General features: G+C 38.3%; 1 protein-coding gene across 1 annotated transcript in view; it reads left to right on the forward strand.

The window, feature by feature from the left end:
- Positions 1–21,613, forward strand: part of LOC103038476 (uncharacterized) — a 107,892-nt gene that overhangs the window by 42,811 nt on the left and 43,468 nt on the right. The gene's annotated exons all lie outside the window — the stretch shown is intronic.

A 21,613-nucleotide genomic window follows, 5' to 3' on the forward strand; every position in this document is an offset into this window, starting at 1 on the left:
CAACAGATATGTGTTCATTAATTCCAGGCAATGCTAGCTCTGTGATAAATGGGCATTATACACAGTTCCCCACAGACAGAAAGAAAGAAAACTTTTTATATTTATATTGTTTATAATAATAATAATATTTATTATCATTTTGTTGCTGTTGTATATTCTTAAAATATTTTTTTTATTCTATGTTTTTTGTCATATCGCAGATAAATACCCTGAAATATTGTGATATTATTTTAAGGTCATAATTGTTTGTAGTTTATATGCAGCACAAATATTATGAACTTAATTTGTGTGGTATATTTGTGTTGTTAAATTACTTTATATTTGTTATATTTTATTTTGTTACTATTATTATTTTATACAAATTCAGAGTGTAGGTAAGTTACTATTTACAAAATAGACAAACCTTGTTGCAATAGTATTTTCTTAATTAAAAATGAGAAAAAAATACTCTGAAATATTATAACATTAACCCTCTAGTGCATATATTGTATATAAATTAAATGTGGAGTAATGTAGAGTGATTGAACAGGTGACTGAACAGGTGATAAATGACAGTGTGTTTGTTGTAAAAGTAAAATTACTGGTTGTAAATGTCGTGTTGCTGTTCTCTCCAGCAGCTGATTAATCAGATATTTGGCTCTGGGCCATCTGTAATTGATGACTGCTGCCTCACCCAATCACCATATGGAAATAACTCAGTATGCAAATGAGCAGGGAAATCATCTCTTTGTTATTTAGAGCAGCTTCAGAAAGTCAGAAAGTTCTCATATGTGGTTTATCAGGCAGAAACAGCAGCAAGACGATCAGAGATAAATCAGAAATCAAAGGGATTCACACCCAGACGTGTCAGACGTGTCCAGAGCAAAGGTGTGAAAAGTATTTACATTTATTACTCAGGTAGAAGTACAGATACTAGAGTTTAATATTACTGTATTTTTTTTTAGCACTATAAGTCGCACTTAAAATCCTTACATTTTCCCAAAAATCGACTGTGGGTCTTATAATCCTGTGTACCTTATGTATGAATTTTTCCAGTCAGGTTGTAATGAGCAGTAAAGCCACTCTGCTGAAGTACAGCATTATAAAGGAGCGTCAATAAAGTTTCTCCAGCACCGAAGCTGGAGCAGTATTAGCATTAGCCACTAATTGCAGTGCTAGCTCTTTTGCTGTTTAGAGGTGAGTATATCGGACTGTAGTCTGCGTGTTTACAATGTTAAAACAAGATACGTCTGACAAACCATTGGCTGATAGTTAGGGGTGGGCGATATGGCTCTAAAATAATATCACGATATTTCAAGGTTTTTTTGCGATAACAATATACTTGGCGATATAGGAAAACTAAAATAATTCATTCATTTCAGGAATATAGTATAATAGTATAACAGTATATTCTCAGGTCTGTGTTACTTCCCTGGTGTTTTTCCACTCACCTGTGTCCATTTGTAGCTCCGCCCCTCATTAGTCACTCCCCAGGTGTAGCCTGTTCTTGTTCCCACCATGTGTGTGTATTTAGGCGTCTCTGTCGTTAGTGTTAGGGCCGGTTCTTGTGCGTTTACACGTCTGTCACGGCTGTGTTAATCCCGTCTGTTAGTTAGTCTCCTGTCTCTGAGTTTCTGTTTGGTTTATGTTTTGTTTTCAGTTCTTAAATATATATTACTTGCATTAGCGTCCGCTCTCCTCGTCCTGTCTTCACACACAGCGTTACAATAATCATAATGTGGCAAAATAAATAATATTGTATAAAATAATATAATGCAGCAAATAATATTGCAGAATATTTAGTGCATGCATATAAACTGCAAACTAAAACAATTATACAATAAATACACTTAAAGCTTCACAGTAAATAATAGACTACTTTTAAGACAGAACAGCCCTGTTATCACGATATGGATTTTTAATATCTTGATATTTCTGTGTCACGATATATTGTATACGATATAATATTGCCCACCCCTACTGATAGTACCCTGGCTTATGGGAACACTCTGGGTTCTATCTATCTATAGTGTGGCGCTATCGTGCGGCATTACTAGCACTAAGTGCTGCTAACTGTGCTAGCACTGCTGCTAACTGCACTGTTGAAAATATTGGAAATCTAAGCTGACTGTAAATAAACAGAATCGCTTTACTCACCCAAATAAACAGTTTTCAAGAGAGAATTTTGATTAATTAGATTAATATCCAGCACTCTTTTGACTTTTTTTATTTATTTATTTTTTTAAGAATTACAGTTTTGTTTACTTAGGAGCTTCCCCTAGCTTTCCCATTAGAAAGGAAACATGTTGACACCCTTGTTCCTTACTATTGTCGCTTAAAATGCGCCAATAACAATCCAGTGTGCCTTATTTATAAGAAATAGATCAGAAAATAGACCTTCATTGATAGTGCACCTTACAACACAGTGTGCCTTTATTTAATAATTTTAGGGCCATGTCTCCTACACCACATTAGAAATTACTCTTGAACTTGTAGCTAAATATTCACAACTCACATCTGCTTTATTTTAAATGGGTTTGAAATTTGCCCAGATCAGTAAATCTGATATTTTATAAGTAATTCTCTGTGCTTGAAAGGGTTAAATTGAAATCAGAGGAATTCGTGTGGGTGGTGTCCTCGGCTGTGTCAGTATTCAGAGCTGCTGGATGGAGGAAGCTGACGGGAGAATCAGTGGTGAAACAGCTCGGCTGAGTGTTGCCTGTCAGCAGCTCCCGCCGGAGTAAAGATGCTTTATTTGACGTTAAGCGCTGAAATCGTATTAATCTGCCTGAATATGGACTTACTCAGACCCACATGCTGGAGTCAAATCTCTCCAGATCTGTTCAAATCCTGTCATTCTGCAACTGCAGTGAACCTCGCTCCACTCAGAGGAACTGGAATTGTATCTGAGTGGAAGCTAAAATGAAAGACTGCTGTAAATATATATATTTAATACTGTTCATATAAAATAGAGCAGACAGTAGTGCTGTAGTGCTTGAGATCGGTCTTTAGACCATAAGTGATTAGTCTATTGGAATCGGTCGCGTCTCAATCATGAGGTGAGATTGACCTGGAAATTATTGTCGAGGCTATTTGATTTATAGTCATCTTTGATGTAATTTTAATATATACAGCTATGAAAAAAACATAAGACCACTTAAAATGATGAGTTTCTTTGCTTTTACCAAATTGAAAACCTCTGGAATATAATCAAGAGGAAGATGGATGATCACAAGCCATCAAACCAAGCTGAACTGCTTGAACTTTTGCACAAGGAGTGGCATAAAGTTATCCAAAAGCAGTGTGTAAGACTGGTGGAGGAGAACATGCCAAGATGCATTAACACACCCGTGATTAAATAAAATAATTAGCACATGCCTTTTGCAGGTTTTGAGACGCACAGGGTATTCTTTTCCCATCGTTATGAAGCAAAGACACAGTGACTGAAATTCCTAAAAGTAAGCTGCATGGTGCACTGTTGATGGCTTACCTATAGATTGATAAAAAAGGCCCTTAGGTCACTATTTTAGTGATCTATAGCGCACCCATCGATTGCGCATCACACTGTTTCAATTAGGGCATGTGGGTGTGTCTTTGGTATTGTGAGGACGGTAAAAATACGCCTTGCACAGCTCAAAACATGCAAAGGGCATATACTAATTCTCATAATTGATCAAGGGTGTGTTTAGGGCGTAACGTGCAATAAACCAATCACTTGCTTCACATTCCATTTAATTGACTTTGGGGGATTGGTATTTTAACAGCGCAGTGCTTCTGCACATCTCAGCAGAGGATACTGAACAGAATGTTCATGCTGTAAACTTGTGCCAGCAGCTCATTTAAGGAAACAGCAATGTTATTTTATTCTTTGCGTGCACGGCACTCCTGCATTGCTAAGATAGGATTGGGCGGCAGACTGTTGACTGTTGTCAGGGTTTTAATCAGTCAGTGGCGCACCTGTGTTTTCAGTCACCAGATATTTACCTGAACACACTTCACCTCCATACCACCACATCCAACGGCGTAGATTTATTCACAAACTCTGATGCTATTTTAGCGATGGGGGCACAGGGGGGCACAGGGTGTAGGATAGGGCCTCTAGTCTTCACTCAGACTTGATGGGTCTTGATGTGTCCTGGTCTTGGTCTTGACTTGGCTTTAGCAGTCTTGACTAAAACATCAGCAAACAGTCTTAGAGCTGCTGCTGAGGCACGAAACAGAAATTAGAAATAGTTGCTAAATAGCTGAAGCTACATGAGCTGTGTCTCAAAGTCAAGGCTGCATTTCTCTTCTGCTATTTCATACACGACTGTTCCAAACTGAAGGATCCTTCATATACTGCTGAAAAATGCAGCTGATGTTTAAAGAGATTTGAAAAATGTGACTGATATGTCCTTCACAGCCATCGCTTACCCACAATTCACTGCATACTTACAATGTGAAAATAAAGATGAAAACCACACCATGGTTTTCATCAAATTAATTAAAAATTACGAAAAACAGGACAGAGTTGGTTTTAAAATGTTTATTTATTACAGTGTAAGCAAATGTTTTAATTGTTTTATTTATTTTAAACAGAATTTAAACAAAGTACAATCCTCTTTTAGAGATCTCATTTGGCCTTTTGTGAACACAAATGTAGCATTTAGTGGAGTAAAAAATTCAATAAAACGTTTTAATTAAACGTTTTAATAATATCTAAGGAGAGAGGGAGAGAAAGCAAGTGAGAGAGAGAGAGAGAGAGAGAGAGAGAGAGACTTAAGCACAGCTGCGATGTGTCGACAGTTTGAAGGAAAATGAATTGTGGATGAAAGTTTATCTGTAGATCCATGCTCCATGTCTTCCTCCGCCACATACAGGTAACCTATCAATGATGCAGCGCTTACAAGGCAAATACAAACCAAATGCAATATCAGTCAACACCACTGGAAGGTGCTAGATCCCATAGAGGCACAGTGAAGAAACTCCATGTCTCCAATAGGCGGCGCAGGCAAAAACACGGTCCCACAAATAAATAAGCCCATCGATTCAAAAATACGCATTATTACCCACATTATCAGCCACCGATGTCAGGTTAAGAGCTGTAAGTATTAAAATAAAAGCTTAAATCTATATATTTTACAGTTTATATGGGGTATTTAAGCTGAATGTAAGGTGGACTCTTGTAATTCCGCAGGTCTTGCCGCTGGGGGGCTCCGATATAAACAAAACTTTTAATTCTTAAAAAAACATTTTCTTTCAAAGTCAAACGAGCTCTGGACTTTATTCTACACAGATTTCTCTCCTGAAAAATGTGTATTTATTTAGGTGAGTAAAGCTATTCTGATTATTTACAGTACACTTAGATTTCCACAATTTTGACTGAAATGGTCAATAATGCAGAGCTTCCAGAGCAGCTACAAACAGAGCAGTAATGGAACTATTTTAACACGCAGAGTTTTTATAATCGAACAGATCGTATTTTCTCGTCCTGTTTAACTCAAAATCTTTTAATAAACAGTGATGATGGAACTGTGGTGTAATCGCAATAATATATTCGAGGTTCGTGCTATAAAGTGTAATATTGGCACTGCTGTGCTGATCTAGAGTACTCGGCCTTCGGCCTCGTGCCTACGACCGCAGCACAGCAGTGCCAATATTACAGGTTATATCACAAACCTTGAGTGTATTAGTGTTAAATGGCATTTTACATTTCTCATATTTATTCTTTTATTTACATTTAAATATCCACTATAAAAACTTGCGTTATAAGAAAAACAAATGCGATTAATCGCAGTTAATCAGTAAATAGCTGACTGGTATCTTCTTCTTCTTCTTCACTTCTTCATAGCCTGTTCCATCACACCTTCAGCTTCAGTTGGGGTTCAGTGAGGGATTAGCGAGAACCGTACTAAAGCCATAGTAAGATTTTAGGGCTGGTATTCACAAAGCTTCTCAGAGTAGGAGCGCTGATCCAGGATCAGGTCCCTCTCTTATGTGTCGTGGCTTTACTGACAGAAACAAATCCTACAGGAGCTCCTCCCACTCCGAGGAGCTTCCTTCTGATGGAGCCGCTGCTAACATATACCACTGTAGCGCTGCACGAGCGTACTGCACTCTGTGTGTGTGTGTGTGTGTGTGAGTGTATGTAAAGTACTTTGTTTAACCAATTAACAGCACTATGTATGAGGGAGTAATTAGCTGTATTAAAGCGTATAATCCTATTGATATTTTGATGCCGTGTTCCCGGAGTGGCAGCCACGTGAAGCCTAGTTAATATTTATTTGCATTTGTTTACGGGAAAATTGCCGGGGTCAGCGTAAAACACACACACACACACACACACACCCTCATTAAAATAATGAGCATGCACTTCAGCCCAGTTATTAGAACAGCAGAAGACACATACACACACTCTCTCTCACACACACACACACACACACACACACTCATACTGTCGCACACATGCAGAAGCACACAGTGCACATATTAGCACACATGAGCACAGGCTGTGAGTAAGCATGTTCTTGCTTCCGACCTGCAGCAGAGCATCGCACGATATCCTGTGTTAGTGAACACACACTCGCACAGGTTTATACTGTTCTTAACCTATAAAAGCCTGAATATTAAATACTGATAAAAATACAAAAAAGATAATCAGTAAAACTGATCAAGCAACTCATTTGTGTTTTGTTTCTTACTGTGATTTAAAAAAAGAGAGAGAGAAACTGATACTATAATTGAAATTTAATAACATGGCAGTTATTTTTATTTAATTTCTATAGAATACTTGGCTTTTTTTGCACATTTTTTGGTTGCTAAAAAATGTGACTCAGCTTGGCACTGTATTTATGTCTGTTTTGTCAGTTATGCTACTTCTGTTTTTTTTTTTAATAACATACTGTATAAAAAGACATTTCCTAACATATTAATTTTGAAGGTAAAACAAACAATAGGATGAGATTTTTGGCAGAACAGAAGTGAAGAGATGTTAATATGATTAAATAAAAGTGTTAAGGACAGATCTGCTCACTCTTGGTATTTAAATCTCAGTTTATATCTCAGTTTCATTCTCCTGGAATAGTTTTCTCCGCGTTTTGAAGGAAGGAGTTGGAGCTGGAGGTGCTGTGAAGCTCCAGCTCATCTCAAATCAACATCTAAGTTGGGTTTAGGCCAAACATTTTTTTGTTTATTGCATTATTCCATATGTGCCTCTAAAACGTTTTAATTATTTTAATATTAATGTACATATTAATATTTTAATATTAATCTACAAAAAAACTAATTAGGAATTACAAAAAAAGTAACAATTCATTAATTACAGTTAATAACCTGTTTTGTAATTCCTAATGAGTTTTTTTACATTTCTTTTAGAATTTAGAAACTAGTTACAGGGGTTGGACAATGAAACTGAAACACCTGGTTTTAGAGCACAATCATTTATTGTCCTGAGAGTTGAGGTGCTCATTGAATTCTGCCGTGATTTGATCAGCCGTGGTTTTATGTTTTTTGGATACAATCCAGGTTAGCACCTGAACATCCCTTTCAGACAGCTTCCTCTTACAGCGTCCACAGTTAATCCTGTTGGATGTGGTTGGTCCTTCTTGGTGGTATGCTGAACCTTCACACTCTGCTCTTACTGGTGCAATGTGCAGTTAATGAAGATTAGCCATGAAACCTCCCACACTAAAATGATTGGTGTTTCAGTTTCATTGTCCGACCCTTGAATGTTCAGTAGATGTCACTTTACACAGCTTTTAGTGGTTTATCACACATACATCACCATGGGATCCTTTAGGTTAAAGTTGTGGGTGTGTGTGTGTGTGTATGTGTGTTGGGGTGTGTGCTCACTTTGATGCATGCATGCAACCACACACACGTAACTTACCGGCACAGTGATAGCACTGAGAGGGGGTGGCGGGGTCTCATTACACTTAAAACTAATACTGAACATTTAGTCCAGTTAATTAAACCAACACTGATTGGTTTGTAGGATGCCATGTGCTTGATATTGTCAGGTTTTCAGTTCATCAAGTTGCCTTTACAGGTGTTATGCTGAATTCTGCTTCCCTGTAAGAATCCAAATCCCTTTAAGTGCAGGTATGTTCTGTGGCAGAAAGAGCTTAACAGATTCCCCATCAACTCCTTTTATTTCTGTTTATAAATAAGGATTAATCTACAGTTACAGTAGATACAGAAATCATCAGCAGAATCTGTTTGACTCATACTGCTGCGAGACGCACCTGAACGGCATTAGGAGTTTTTTTTTTTCTTCTGTTGTTTAGTGGGTGACAACAGCCTGTCTCAGCTTCCTGAAAAGCTGATCTGAGACCACCTCTTTTAGTCTGAATAACTTAGTTTGCAAAAACCTTTTAATTTGCTAGTTTGATTTGGACCAAATTGAAAAGTCGAAAAGTCCAGACCAAACAAGGCTGATGTGAAAGCATTCTGAGAGAAAGAAAGGGATTGAAAGACATGGTTAGAGGAGGAAGAAAGAAAGAGAGAGAGAGATATAAAGAGACAAATAGAGAGAGACATTTAGAGAGAGAGAGGAATCTTTCATTATAATGTGATGTCTGCTGAAGCTGAGCTGAGCTGTAATTTATGTAGACGGAGGGATGAGGGGATGAAGAGGACGAGTGCGGGGGTGAGGGGGTAGATGGGAGTTCTCTTGATTCCCCCTGTTGAAGTATGCTAATGCCAGCCGCGCTGGAGTTTAGCTGTCACATTAGCGATGGAGTCGCACTGGGCCAGCGCTCGCTTCACTGATGCGCGGGGATTACCCTCTACAGCCTCACTCTCCACCACACCCAGCGGCCGAGAGACACCCGGAGAAAGAGAGATGGAGAGAGAGAGACAGATAGAGAAAGTATTTATTTTTTTTGCTTTATCAAGCAGCGAGCGAGTGATTGACCATACACGCTAGCGGTGACCTTTGCTACAGTGATGTTAATCGATGCTGCTATTGTAGGTTCAGAAGCCGGACTCCAGAGAGTCAGAGAGAAAACCTGATCCACTATCAGACACTGTGACTGTACGTGTGTCTCAGTGTGTATCTTCTGTATGTGTTTACCTCTGTTGACAAAAGCAGGGGGTTAGCAATTTAAGCATGTACTGAAAACATGCTAAAACTGAACATGCTTCAACCCTGTGGACCTGGCTACTGTCCCTGTTAGCCTCACAGCTATCCTGCTTCTAACTGTTACCAAAATTTCGAACACTGTTTTGTATCAACATACAGCTCTGGAAAATAAATTAAGAGATCACTTCAGTTTCTGAATCAGTTTCTCTGATTTTGCTATTTATAGGTATATGTTTGAGTAAAATGAACATTGTTGTTTTATTCTATAAACTACAGGCAACATTTCTCCCAAATTCCAAATAAAAATATTGTTATTAACAGCAAAATAACAAAAAAAAGATGCAGAGCTTTCAGACCTCAAATAATGCAAAAGAAAACAAGTTCATATATATAAAGTTTTAAGAGTTCAGAATTTTTTTAATCACAGTTTTCATGCATGTTGGTATGTTCTCCTCCACCAGTCTTACACACTACTTTTGGATAACTTTATGCCTGCACTCCTGGTGCAAGAATTCAAGCAGTTCAGCTTGGTTTGATGGCTTGTGATCAGCCATCTTCCTCTTGATTATAATCCAGAGGTTTTCAATTTGGTAAAATCAAAGAAACTCATCATTTTTAGGTGGTCACTTATTTGTTCTTTTTTGGTGTTTTTAAAATATTTGGATGGTTGCTTTCACCAGAATATTTCATCCTGCACTCTGCACATCTTGCATGCCAGTGCTGTGTAGGCGGTCACTGTCTTGTCTGTAGGGTAGGGCCTACATTTCCATTGTAGATCAGTGGCCGAGAGTCATCCATAGAAAGAGAGAGAGAGAGAGGTGACCTTTGCTACGGTAATGTTAATCGATGCCCTCTACAGCTAATCGATGTGTATTTAGCTACGTTGGTGTAGTCTCTCTATACTTAATATTAATTGGTTTGTAGAATGTTAGTTATATAGAGTTTGGCAAATCCAAAAACAAGTTAGGTGTGAAAGGCCCCTAAAAATCAAGCAGCAGAATGAGTGTAAAAGATTACCCTCAGATTACTGTTATTTCTGTTATATCATGACAGGCCAAGTACCTAAACTGAAAAGTCAACAAAGATGCTAATGCTAACGCTACATTTACACTGCTCCATTGCGTCAACACACAGCGATGTGTCCCATTTTTTATTTTTTTATTTTTTAACTTTGTAGTTATGCTTTCAAGCGTTCCAGAGACGCCTGAATGAAAAGCTAATCATTGTGGTTTCAGGCTTCCCTGTCCTTTATGATCAATCCCTGCTGATTTCTGACCAGCATAACACAGCGGGGAAAAGGTTGCAGAGATTGTTGGGGTCTCTGGTGGGTTTTGGAAATATTAATATACAATTTAATTGGGAAAGTAGCCTATATTCTGCTCACTAGACAGTATTATGAAGCTCAATCGAACATTTATGTTTATAAATATACATGTAAATGTATTAGCTTATAGGAAATAAAGCTTGTAAGAAACCATTTCCTATTTATTGAAACGATTTAATTGGACGATGCAGGGAGAGTTGAAGGTGGCAGTGTGTTCATGTGCATTGACACAACAGATCGGTGTAAACGCAGCATATGAAGAAAAAGTGCAGAGAACACGTGCACGCAGTGGGGGCGTGGCTTTATTCTTTGCTCACGATGCATTTTCTACACTTCAACTTTACAAAGAAATAAAGAAATTAGCTAAAATTGTACTGCTAAATGAATTATTTAAATGCCATTTAAAAGTATGTTGCTCCTGATGCATTTAGTCTATTTGACAAACAGTTACAGTGTACTACTAAACTATAATCCTGAAGTCCGGTTAATGTTCCGCCGGGTCATTACAGCACATTAGGTAAGTCAGTGCAGCCCATTGTTGCTAAAAGTGGGTCATGGAAGAGTAATCTGCGAGTAAATTTCTATTACTGTAATGCAGCAGGAAGTTGTAATGGCCTGGATGTAGTAGGTGAGGCTGGGGCTGGCCAGCTCGTTAATTGCTGGGCACAATTATGGAAATTGCGATGGGCTTCTAATCTCAGTGCGGGAAACTGGGGTTCGGGCTGTGTTACACAACAGAGCATCAGCATAATTTTGAAGATGATATTTTAAGGTAGAAATGGTACAGAATGCTACAGAATGTTAATCTGTATAAGGAATTCTACAGCTCAGGTGTGTGTGCATGTGCGTGTGTGTGTGTGTGTGTTTGCAATGGCTGCCGTGCAGAATGTGTGTATGTGTGTATGAGCACGGATGTGTGTTGCAGAAGTGTGTAATATGTGTTTTTGGTTTCAGAACATGACGTACTAAACGCACAGCGCCAGCAACTTTTCTGACCTTTCAGATCTTCCCCGTCGCCATACTCTACTAAAGCACACCAGCACACACACACACACACACACACACACACACACACACACACACACACACACACACACACACACACACACACTTACACACTCAAGAGAACACACGCACTGATGTGCTGGTGTTTGTGGTGCTTCGGGGAACATGCAGCATGCCTGCACTCTGCACTGTTTCCTCCCTGCAGATATATTTACACTTCCAGACTCAATCACCAGTAGGTCTGTCACGATCACAATATCTTGCAAACGACATGTTGTCCCAGAAATTATTGAGATAATTTTGGAACTGAAAAGTTCCCAGCTTAAACCAAAAAAGGTTTTATTCATAAATAATATATATATATATATGTATAAACATTGTGAAGTGCGGAGGCAGGGGAACTGTGGGTTCGCCCCACACCATGACGTGCAGCCCCGGTCTGTCCCAGCTGGTCCACGTTGTACCAGCATAAAGACTTTGACTCATCCTTCGCTAGAGAGATACACTGATGGTGAGAGGAAGGCTGAGGCAACACAAACCTAAGAGACACTTAAGACACTAAGCGACTAGAGCCTCACTGGGCCGTTACTGTGTTTCTTTAAGTTTGTTTTGGGTGATGAATTTTCCATTGTTCCTAATAAAGGTACGTTTCAAGTTTTTTACTCCCTGTTTCTGTGTCTCTCTGTGCTTCTGTACTACTGGGTCACCCAGTCACAATATATGTAAGTGCAAACACAATGGATGATATCACGGTTATTAAAATGATTGAGGTCATGTCCATTTTTTGAACGATAAGTCGATAATGTAATTATTGTGACAGGCCTAATCAGTTTAATTCAGTTAGTTTTGGTTTCACACTGCAGATTAGCGACTGAGTGCAGTAAAGAACTTTACTCTATCCTGTCATCATTACCTAAGTGGTCTCTAAATGTTATGAATTTGAGTGTTTTTTTATGTTTCTTCATCGTAACTCAGGCTGGTGGGGGGAGCAGGTGTTGGGAGGATGATGCAGTGCTACTGATGTAAGTTGGGGTGACACACTAGTGAAAACACTGCATTCAATCCCCAATAGCAAGATATGGACAAAGAAATGTCACATTATGAACTCATCTCCACATGTTAAGATTATGATACGGACTATAATAAAAGATGATCAAAATAAGGATTCATCAATGTCACTGCCAAAATGAATAAATTTACAGGAAAATTAAAGTTCATTTAAACTTTCTAATGGAAGTCAGTGCAAAGAGATTTTACTTTAAGCCATTTTGGAGCATTTTTGTCCTTGCAAGGATTAGTCAATATAAGCAGCAATGTTGATTCTAAACATTGTCGGCAAATTTCGTAGACTAATCATTCATTCAGCAGAAATGCAGTGGAGGAGACAGTAAGGGCTGTTCACTTATCCAGATAACAATTTTTAATTAGTAGTAGTACATTTTCTGAATGCCACAGTTAACGTTCTTACAACGTCCTTTTTATTTAATATTTTTTAAATGTTTAGAACAAATGCTGCTAAACATTCTCATAACATCCCTTGTGAAAAGGAACTATACTTAAGATCATTGAAAGTACGTTCAAATTAGGTAAAGCATCGTAAAAGTGCATTTTTAATTTAATATACTTTATGAAAATACACATTAAATATACTTTCTCTGCATTTTCATAAAATGTATTTTTAAGCAGTAAGCTTTAAATTGAACGCTGTGTTAACAGAAAATATATATTTTTTGTATTTTTTTTCCTGTAGTGTTAATGTGTGCACAATATGTGCATCAATATGCAAAGTAGTACATTTACAATAAACTTCAAGTGTATTTAAAACGTTTATTTAAATCTACTTTAAGTTTGCAAAAGTTTTACTAAAAAAACACATGGAGTGCTTTGGTTACAGTGTATTACCAGGTGATAATGTCACTCATAAAACGCCTCTCAGCCAATCACATTGCAGGGTCGGAACTGCCTGTGGTACAATTACTACTAAAATATCAGAACATTCTTTATTTTAAACAAATTCTGGGCATTTAAATGCTTTTAAATTGAACGCTCAGCTGTTTTTAAAGAACCCGTTGATTTCTGTGTGTTTTGGTATCAGCACAGACTGTTGTGAGTGACAGTGTCTGAGCTCAGGCTGCAGCTTGTTTGCAGTCAGTGAGGTTCAGCAGTGTTTTGGCAGACAGCAGATACGCATGGCAGCGCAGCACAATTACACTGAACAGACTGTTAAAAAAACTTCCCTCCTGACAGAGTGCATCCAGACCCAGAGTGCATTCAAACCAGCTATCCACAATTCAGCACAACTACAGCAGCTGCTCATCACATTCACTGATAAACGCTTATGTTTGAATGAGTTTACCACTAGAATTGTAAGCTGGTCCAATGACTGTATAGAAAGATGAGTTATTGTATCTTTATTATATCTTTATATACAGTCATTGGGCTGGACAATATGGCCAAAATGTATATTACATTATATTTCTTGATGTTGGTATATATGTTATAATTCTGCCAACAATGTATTAAAGCTTCACAAGTGGTAAAATATTATAATCACAATATTTTCATCTCCACTACTGATTGCGTCAAAGTTTACATGAACTCTAACTGCTTTCATGGCTGGTGTTGTTTTACACCTGAATATAATAGACATGTGTGAATGCATAATGACTTAATCTTCATTTAAAAGCCGTTTGACCAGTGGTAGGATGGTCCCTCCTTATATGTGAGTCTTGGTCCTTCCAAGGTTTCTTCCTCCTCCTGCGGCTCTGAAGGAGTTTTTTTTCTTGCCTTCGTGCTCACTGGGGGTTCTGTATTATATGTTCAGTGTTTTGTCTGATTCTTTGTTCTGTAAAGCCTCTTTGCTCTGTGTTTGTAAAAAGCGCTGTATAAATACATTTGATTTGATTTCTCTCCAATCTTTAGCTTTTCCATCACATTGGTAAAGGTTTTATTTTTGTCTCACCAGTTTATAATCAGTCCATAGGCTTGTCTCTGTATATTTTGGCAAATTCTAGCCTGGTCTTTCTATTCTTCTTGATTATTATTGGTACTTTTGTTTATGAAGTATTCTGTGAACAGTAGTTTGTGATATCTTAGCTCCTGCCCTCCCGAAGTTGTTGCTGATGTCACTAACAGTTGTTTTAGGGTCTTTCTTTATAGAACTTAGAACAATGTTTCTGTCATCAACTGCTGTTGTTTTCCTTTGTCTATCTGTGCGACATCTGTTACCCAGTACACCAGTGATGACTTTCTTCTTCAGGACATTCCAAACAGCTGTACAGCTTCACAATTGCTTATTTTTCACCCATTTTTCAGCCACGTCTCTGGTTTTCATGTTGGTTACTCCTCTAACCTCTAACATTGAGTGTAGAAACTCAGCGGTGTTTATTATTAAATTAATCAAAGTATCAGAAAACACCTGGGCAACAAAACAAAACACACTCTTGTCAGTCACATGTTACAATACTTTTGCTCACAATGGAAAAATGGAAATGGGTGAGTTCTGGAAAAAGGTGTTCTTCAGATCCAGATGAACAGTAAATACCTGCAAATAAAGGCAAAGATGTTGATATTTTGAAATGTTTTCAGTCTATTAAACAACGATTTGCATCACTGTTCTAATACTTTTGGAGGGAACTGTAGGCTTTAGCTCAGTAATCAGATTTCTCAGTGCATGTAAACTCTTAACCAAAGTATTCTCAGATTTCACAGTCTTTGCACATGTAAAAACAGACCAACGCTGCCACTATGATCAAGAGAATGCTGGTTTGAATCCTGGTCATGCAGCTTGCCAACAGCTGCCAGAGCCCGAGAGAGCACAATTGGCCTTCTTTTCTCTGGATGGGTAGATAACGCTCTTTCACCTTATCGATCTGAGGGTGATGACGATCAGCACGAGGCGTCTGTGAGCTTATGTATTGAAACCGAGGCGCTGAGCTTTTCTCTGATTGCGCTGTGATGCTATTCAGCAATGCTTGTGAGTAGTAAATTGACACATTTCAAAATTTTAAAATACGCAGGTCAATTTTTTTCACCTAGTATTTTCTGCATAGCTAAATAAGGGAAGAAAATTTTAAATAAAATGAAAAGAAAAACAGACTAAGCAAACAGACTTTAACATAGCAGCATCAGGTTTTTATTTTTCTAGTGAGTTTTATTGGATGCAAAGCCGTACTATTTTCCAATTATCTAATTTCTACATATTATCCCCATATTGGAAATTTTCAGTGTTTCAAAATAATCATATTATTATGCGTCTTACCAGAAACTCTGTACCTGTTACTTCTTTGTTAGCCTTTAAGTATGTGTGTGAATACGTGTAAGTGTAAGTGAGTGTGTGGTGTGTGTGTGTGTGTGTGTCTGGTGTGTTCGTCACTGCTGCTATGGTGAGAGGGAGGTGTGTGTGTGTGTCGTGTTGCTGTGATGATGTTCCTCTCAGGATTACACTCTAAACACTCGCTCTCCCACGAGCCTCGCTCTCTCTCTCTCTCCACACACACCTGCTTCACACACCTTTACCTTTACATAACATTCCATTCACCATCCAGCATGTGATAGCTCTCCTCATCATATCACTCCGCTCTCACTCTGCTCTCACTCCTCTCTCACTCTTTCCCTCAACCCGCCTCCCTCATTCAGCTGCAGACACAGCAGCCTGTTCAGCCCAGCAACGTATAAGACCTCTGCTCAGCAAACCTGCTGACAACAGCAGCAGAGAGAGAGAGAGAGAGAGAGAGAGAGAGAGAGAGAAGAAGACTAAAAGAGAGGGAGAGAGGAAGAGAGAAAGAAAGAGAAAAAGATTAGTGGCAAAGAGAGCTAAAGAAAAAGAGCGTGAGAGTGAATGCGAGAGAGAGGAGTGGAGAACGCAACGTCTTTATGAAGTAAAGCCACCACAGGTCTAGTGCCTCTGCTGGCTGGTTGCAGTATGATAGTGTGTAGCTCCACCCATCCCCATACATTTCTGTTACAAAATAGCCCCTCCCATTTTCCCATCTTATTTTTCTTCTCTAAACAGTCTTTCTTATTTTTCTTTCACCAGTCTCCAGTGTCAATCTCCAGTGTCTAATTTCAACAGTTGATCTGGATCAGATGAATCTGCTGAACAACCATCCGATTTACAGTGTAAAAACTATTTTCTGCACGGTTTGTATTTTTTAGACCAATTACAAGAAGTTGAGGCATGCTATTGCAACCCCATTGAACAATAAAAGGAAAAAAAGAAGTGATGTGCTACTTTTTAGTAGAGTGTGGGCTCCACTCAATCATCCTGAATACACTTTATCGTTCAGACACCTAGCTGTAGTCCTGCATGCAGAACTCTGAAGAATGATTATCCAGTTTGGGAGGGTTCTGTTAAAAATGTAATAAGTGAAAGAGTCCAGTCCAGTCCAGAATTTCCAGTTTCCATAGTGTTTTGACCAGTTTGGTTCAATTTATTTAACCTAATGTTAGCCTCCTTCATTCACATCCACTCAACTAATCTGAACTAAACAGAGCTGAACTAAAGTGACCTAAAACTGAATCAAACACAACTGAAGTAAAATAATGCACTCTGAATAAAACTGAACTGAGCTGAACTAAAACGAACTGAATCAAACAGAACTGAAGTGTTCTGAACTGAACTGGAACTAAGCGTTCTGAACTGATCTAAACTGGAACGGAAGTGTTCTGAACCGAATTGAACCAAGCTTACATGTTCTGAACTGAACTAAACTAAAGCATTCTGAACTGAACAGAACTGAACTGAACTAAGCTGAAGTGTTCTGAACTGAACTGAACTGAAGAGTTTTAAACTGAACTGAACTGAAGAGTTCTAAACTGAACTGAACTGAAGAGTTCTAAACAGAACTGAACCGAACTGAAGTGCTCTGAACTGAACCGAACTGAAGTGTTCTAAACTGAACTGAAGTGTTCTGAACTGAACTAACCTGAAATGCTCTGAAGAGCTGAACCGAACTGAAGTGTTCTGAACTGAACTAAACTGAAGTGTTCTGAACTGAACTGAAGTAAAGTGTTCTGAACTGAACTGAAGTATTCTTAACTGAACTAGACTGAAGAGTTTTAAAATGAACTGAACTGAAGAATTCTGAACAGAACTGAACAAAACTTAATTGTCCTGAACCAAACTGAAGTGTTCTGAACTGAAGTGTTCTGAACTGATCTGAACTTTATTGCAGCGTTCTGAACTGAATTGAACTAGACTGATGTAATCTGAACTGAACTGAAATGAACTGAAGTGATTTGTGCGAGAAAGTTTCAGGATGAAGAGAAGCTGCTGTACCTTGGGAAATATAAAGATGTGCTGAATTGTATGGTTCTCTCTTTCTTTTTCTCTCTTTCTGTCTCTCTCTCACACACACACACACACACAGACACACACACACGCAAACTTAAAAAATGAGAGTGCCATGACCTCCTTTTTCTAAAGCTACTCTTTTTGTCTCTCCCTCTGTCTCTCTCTCTTACTGTCTCTCTCTCTCTTTCTCATGTTCTAATCCTGAGCTTTGGCTACATTTCTCCTCTGTCTGTCTGCATGTGATTTTGCGTGTGTGTGTGTGTGTGTGTGTGTGTGTGTGAAAGGTTCTGGGCATGTTGACAGTATTATATTTGATACACAGTGTAAAGCTGATCAGTGGGGCTGTGTGTATAAGCGTGTGCTGAGTCGGGCTCTTGGCCCGGTGATGTTTCAGGATGGCGATGATTTGGGACGGCACCGGAGACAATACATCACATTTACAGGCTGTGTTTCATATTCATACAGCCCGAGATACATACCACCCCCCCCACCCCACCCCCAGTGATCATCCTCAGCCTGTCAGAGTGCAGCTAAACTCAGCCAGAGTGAGGAGAGGGTTTAAACCCTTACTCTACTCCTAATCCACACCAGAACACTCCACACACACACACACACACACACTCTAGTGGAAATGAAATTTCTTTCACCAGTCACACTACTGGCACTGGTGAACTCAGGAGGGACATGGTTGGTCATTAAATTATGATGGTATGCCCTCTAGAGCAAGAAAATGTAATAATGTGTCTTATTGAGTGCCCTCATAATGTCGCCCCTCCATTAGAAAAGGGTATGATTAATAAATGTGCCAATTATACAGCGCGGGAAAAATATATAGAGACCACTTCAGTTTCTGAATCAGTTTCTCTGATTTTGCTATTTATAGGTATATGTTTAAGTAAAATGAACATTGTTGTTTTATTCTATAAACTACAGACAACATTTCTCCCAAATTCCAAATAAAAATATTGTAATTTAGAGCATTTATTAGCAGAAAACGAGAAATGCAGAGCTTTCAGGCCTCAAATAATGCAAAGAAAACAAGTTCATATTCATAAAGTTTTAATAGCTCAGAAATCAATATTTGGTGGAATAATCCTGGTTTTTAATCACAGTTTTCATGCATCTTGACATGTTCTCCTCCACCAGTCTTACACACTGCTTTTGGATAACTTTATGCCACTCCTGGTGCAAAAATTCAAGTAGTACAGCTTGGTTTGATGGCTTGTGATCATCCATCTTCCTCTTGATTATATTCTAGAGGTTTTTCATTTGGTAAAATCAAGAAAAAAATAACCCTTTGGTGGTCTCAATTTTTTTCTAGAGCTATTTATTATCTATAATCTGATATTTGATTTTTGGGGTATGTCTCTACCAGCTTTACGCATCTAGTGACTGTATGTTTAGGGTCATTGTCTTGCTGGAAGGTGAATCTCCTTCTCAGTCTCAAGTCTTTTGCAGACCCCAACAGGTTTTCTTCCAATATTGCCCTGTATTTATATCCATCCATCTTACCATCAACTCTGACCAGCTTCCCTGTCTCTGCTGAATATGAGCATCCCCACAGCATGATGCTGCCACCACCATGTTTCACAGTGTGGATGGTGTATTTAGAGTGATTAGCACTCTGCTCATGTGTTACTTTGCCACACATAGCGCTTTGAAATGAGGTCAAAAGGTTGAACTTTGGTCACAGCACCTTCTTTCACATGTTTGCTGTGTCCCAAACATTGGTTGTAACAAACAGCAAATGACACTTTAAATATCTTTCTTTCAACAATAGTTTTCTTCTCAGTAGATGATCTCTGCAGCTCCTCCAGAGTGACCATGGGCCTCTTGGCTGCTACTCTGCCCAGTGCTCTCTTTGCTCGATCTGTCAGTTTGGGTGGATGGCCATGTCTTGGTAGATTTGTAGTTGTAGAATACTTTGTCCATTTTTGGATGAATGATTGAGATGAATGAATGAGATGCTCAAAGCCTGGGATATATTTTTATAACCTAACCCTGCTCTAAACTCCTCCACAACTTTATCTCTGACCTGTCTGGTGAGTTCCTTGGTCTTCATGATGCTGAGTCTAAATTGCACACAGTTGATTGCACTGGATTTATGTAGGGTTTTCAGAGTAAAGGGGGCTGAATACATTTGCAGATCACACTTCACACTTCAGATTTTCAAAAATTAAAATGTATCATTTTTGTTCCACTTCACAACTATGTGCTAGTTTGTGTTGGTCTATAACTTAAAATCTCAATAACACACATTTAATTTGTGGTTGTTATGTGACAAAATGTGAAAAAGTAAAAAAAAAAGTACTTTTGCAAGCCCCCTGTTTATTTATTTGTTTTAGTGAACAAACTCTGACAAAGACACACTTACACGGCTTACTCTGTGTGTGTGTGTGTGTGCTTATTCATCTTCAGTCTGCTTGCTTCTGCAGTTCATATTAAAACACTGCTTAATCCTCAGCCTTACGCTTTAGAGTCACAGATTAACAACTGACCAGAACTGCTCTCTCTCTCTCTCTCTCTCTCTCTCTCTCTTTTCCCCCCTCTCTGTCTCTTTTCCCCTCTCTCTCTCTCTCTCTCTCTCTCTCTCTCTTTTCCCCTCTCTCTCTCTCTCTCTCTCTCTCTCTCTCTCTTTTCCCTCTCTCTCTCTCTCTCTCTCTCTCTCTCTCTCTCTTCCTCTCTCTCTTTTTTGAATGATGTCAGTAAAACCCTCTCTGGCTTTATATGAAAGCTACAGCTAAATGTTAATTTAAATTTGCACAATCCTTTCTTTTTATTTCTTTTTTATTGTCTATTTTTTCCTAGTCGAATTTGATTCTCATAATTGCTGATCTCTGTGTTTGGATAAATAAAATAATCCCACAGTTTATGAAAGATGTGCTTCTGATTATTACTGCATTAAAAGTCCATCTGTTTTTATAGTCATGCCACCTGCCAAGAGACAGGATGTAGTATTGTGTCTATTAACATGTCTTTTGTAATATGCCATGATAGCTAACAAACGCTGCACTGGTCTGAGGATAGGTGTGTGTGTGTGTGGGTGTGTGTGTGTGGGTGTGTGTGTGTGTGTTGGGGCTCCTGCAGTGTACGCAGATGATAATGTGATTTCTGAGCAAACCTGAATTAAACTGAACTGAAGCATACTAATGTGTTCTGAATTAAACTGAACTGAATAAAACTGAACTAAAATGAACTAATGTATTCTAAATTTAACTGAACTGAACTAATGTATTCTAAATTAAATTGAACTGAATTGAACTGAACTGAAACAAACTAATGCCTTCTAAATTGAACTGAACTAAACCGAACTGAAATAAACTGAACTGAACTGAAATAATGCCTTGTAAATTGAATTGAAATTAACAGAACTGAACCAAACTAAATTAAACTAAACTAAACTAAACTAATCTGAACTGAACTGATGCAAACTGTCTTCTAAATTGAACTGTACTGAACTGAAGTGAACTAATGTGTTCTGAATTAAACAAAACTGAAGTAAAACTAAGTTTCTAAGTTTAACTAAAATGAACGGAAATAAAACAAACTGGACCAAGCTTAACTGAACTAAAGTGAACTAATGTGTTCTGAATTAACCAGACTGAACTGAAATAAAACAAACTGGACCAAGCTTAACTGAACTAAAGTGAACTAATGTGTTCTGAATTAACCAGACTGAACTGAAATAAAACAAACTGGACCAAGCTTAACTGAACTAAAGTGAACTAATGTGTTCTGAATTAACCAGACTGAACTGAACTAAAACAAAGTGGACCAAACTTAACTGAACTAAAGTGAACTAATGTGTTCTGAATTAAACTGAAATCAACTGAACTGAACTAAACTAAAACAAACTGAAGCGATCTGAACTGAAGGAACCACCTAAAGCCATTTAGATAGAATGAAGAATAGTTTCGAGCTCGTCTGACCTTCTTATGATGTGGGACAG

This window comes from Astyanax mexicanus, chromosome 13, assembly GCF_023375975.1.
Source record: "Astyanax mexicanus isolate ESR-SI-001 chromosome 13, AstMex3_surface, whole genome shotgun sequence".
Taxonomy (NCBI): Eukaryota; Metazoa; Chordata; class Actinopteri; order Characiformes; family Acestrorhamphidae; genus Astyanax; species Astyanax mexicanus.